The sequence below is a fragment of the Mastomys coucha genome, unplaced genomic scaffold (assembly GCF_008632895.1).
Source record: "Mastomys coucha isolate ucsf_1 unplaced genomic scaffold, UCSF_Mcou_1 pScaffold9, whole genome shotgun sequence".
Taxonomy (NCBI): Eukaryota; Metazoa; Chordata; class Mammalia; order Rodentia; family Muridae; genus Mastomys; species Mastomys coucha.
This window is the reverse complement of record NW_022196915.1, coordinates 27,038,130-27,041,356: the sequence shown is the minus strand read 5'-3', so window position 1 is coordinate 27,041,356 and position 3,227 is coordinate 27,038,130.

The following is a 3,227-nucleotide window of genomic DNA, read 5'->3' as shown; positions in this document are numbered from 1 at the left end:
TCTCTCTCTCTCTCTCTCTCTCTCTCTCTCTCTCTCTCTCTCTCTGTCTCTGTCTGTCTCTGTGTTATAGCTGGCTCTCAATTTGAAAAACAAATGTTAGATAGATGTGGTCTATTCTCTGTGTCCCTGTTCTGTGCATGCCTCTGTCACTTTAGAAAAGCCTCCAATATCATCCTTGCTGAACATTGTGCACATTCCTCTTGGATGAATGGGTTTGTCCCTTTAGATACATAAAAGGGCAATCAAAATTTGGCCAATGTACAAATTCATAGATTTTGTGATGTGCTTAAATGGAAATGTTTTATGAACAATAAAAATCAGGACAATCAGCACATGTGCAAATGAGGCCCTGGTGGCTATCTGATGTCAGCCTCCCATATTCCAATGCAATCAAATTCCATTATTCATAGGCTAATACAGAGTCATACTCTACTTTCTCTCCCCAGTCTAGTGTCTGTTGCTCTCCTCTTCATTTTCAGTTCTATGAGTTTTCACCCCACATTATTTTAAGATTTAAGTGTACAGATGGATGCTAATTGTTTTCCTCACACCTGGCTTCCCAAGCAAGCACCAAGTATTTGATTTTTCACTCAGCACGAGCGATTCATTCCTCTTGGCCTCCTTTTTGTAACATGTACAGTTTCTCCCTTTTTGGTTCTAATAGTCTCATTAAAGGCATTAGAAATGGAGACTCTTGAACATAATTTACCCAAGCACCATCCAGGTTTCAATGTAGAATGGACTGAGAGAAAGAAAAACAGCCCCAGTTTCTATTCAACATCAGCCAAGCTATCATACTGCCCTTTCAAGGATGGTGTTGTAATTAATATGGGCAACAAAGAGGCTAGCAGTACACTGGCTACCCCAGCAAGTTACCTTGATGCTTTTATATGGTTAATAAGACATAAATGTGTCTAATAGCAGCAGTTTTATATTGCACCAATGAAACATAATTTCAGAGTGTGACACAAATTGTTCTTAATCAGTAGCCTAAATGATACTCCCAGACCTGTTTCCAAAAAGAAGTTGATGTTTTGGAAAGGGACCCAGAAGTCAGAGACCCCCAAATCACTCAGTTTTTCAGGATGCTCAAGGCATTCCCAGGCCTGGGAACTTGATTGACATTTGAAGTTTTTCAGTTGTGTCTATTTTAGAATGCCATGTTAGAGCCTCACACCACTCCATTACAGTCTCAAGCCAGGAAACCAACAAGCACTGCCAGTGTTCGATCCTTCCTTCAGGTTACAGTACTTGTCATTCTTGATATTGTCTTACAGTAAAAATGATCATAAAGTCCGACCAAATGTTAGCACACCATGTTAAGACATGCAGGGCTATCTCCCCATACCCAAGTTCTTTAGCTCCAAGTACCTCACAGTTTCTAATTAATTTGCTTTTCTGCTTTCTCCTTCCTACCTACCTCATCTCATGGCCTAGTCTAATCTTTTTTTTTTTTCCTAAAGTTGTGTCTTCTTTTCTCTATGCCCATTTTTCTTTATCTTTTTAGGTCTGAGATGTGAAGAGGTAGAGGGATCACATAACTCATTTTTATCTATTTTTATATTTTTCATCCTTATCATCCATCTTATTATTTTATTAAATGCTTTTACTTTTCCTAGGTAGTGTTTAAGGTTCCTCAATTAGACAGAGATAAAGATCCAGCCCCATTGTACTGTATTTATAGATCTGCTATTGAACAATAAATACTCTTCAGTGCAAAAAAGAAGTTCCATTTGACACAGATGCTGCTCTTTCTCTTTCATGTGTGTGCATGCATTTGTGTGCATGTGTGTGTGTGTGTGTATGTTTCCCTGTTTAATATTGTGAGTAGCCTTACAGAGAAGTCTACACAGAAAAGAAATTAAAGTCTTTAATCAGTTTTCAAGGAGGAATAATGGCCTGCCAGCCAAGTGCATGAATGGGCTTTAAAATAGATTGTTCAGGATGTTATATGTAGAGATGGCTACCACCCTGAAAAACAGCTTGTCTATAACCTTGAGAGGGACCTAGAGGCAAAATTCCTTCATATAAATTAAATTAACTTTCTATGAGTTATAGTTTTTTTTAAAGACTATACATTTAGATGTATTTTCATTTATGTGTATATGTGTCTTTGTGAATGTATGCCATATATGTCCAGGTTCCTATGGAAACTAGGAAAGGACACTCGATCCTACAAAGTTCGATTTACAGTCAATTGTGTGCCATCCAATATAGGCACTGAGAGTGGAAAACTGGTTTTTGGTAAAGGCATGATGGGCTCTTAAATGCAGATAAGGAAGAAGCAGATAAGGAAGGAGATAGAAGGGGAGACGAGGGGTATAGGGAAAGGTAGGTACAGAGAGCATGATTCACTAAAAATGGAAGTCACAATGTTTTATGAAATAATCTTGAAATAATCCACTTATTTGTGACTTTTCATATGTTCTCCTATCTGGAAACACATAAGAAAGTGAGTGGTTAAGCAGGATTCTTGTAATCCTCTTGCTCAAAGGGATTTTTCTGGTTAAAGAGAAGGCAGGCAATTTGGTCAAATCCCATTGCAGACGTGTTAATGGACAACCTCCTGACAATCAGCAAGTATTATTTAGTTTATGGAAGAATTATCAGAAGTCTGGCTGTTTAAGAGTATTCATGATAAGAAAGTCTAGGTTCTGTGAATTGTGAGGGCATAGCTCTTTGAGAAATGTCACATGAGCTTTGAAATTTTCTGACTCTATGAAATAAATATTTCTTGCCAACAACACAAGTAGGAACTCAAATTTAATGCTCAATTTGGTTCAGCATTTTTACCTCCACTTCATAAGTGGGTTTGTCTGTCAGATTTCACAAGAGATATGTTTATTCCTCCATTAGTCACATCAACAGTCATTGACAATTAGAATGACTAATTCCTTGGACTTATACAGTAGTAGAATTTACTCATTCCTGAACTTACTATCTGAAGTTCTTTCATAAATAGAAAAATTTCTTCCTTTTCTATTTGGTGACAAGTTGGTATAGCTCTTACAGTCAGGGATAACTTTTAATTTCTATTTATTGATTATGTTTTAAATCTTTTATAGCTGATCAATTATCATTTTTATTATTGCTATTACAATACATAATATTTAAATGCTTTTTAAAAATTTTAATCCATTAAAGTTATTACTATTAATTGTTGTTGAAATTGTACCATATATGGTAACCTTATTAAACATCTTTCCAGCCCTGAAAATCTTGCTAAG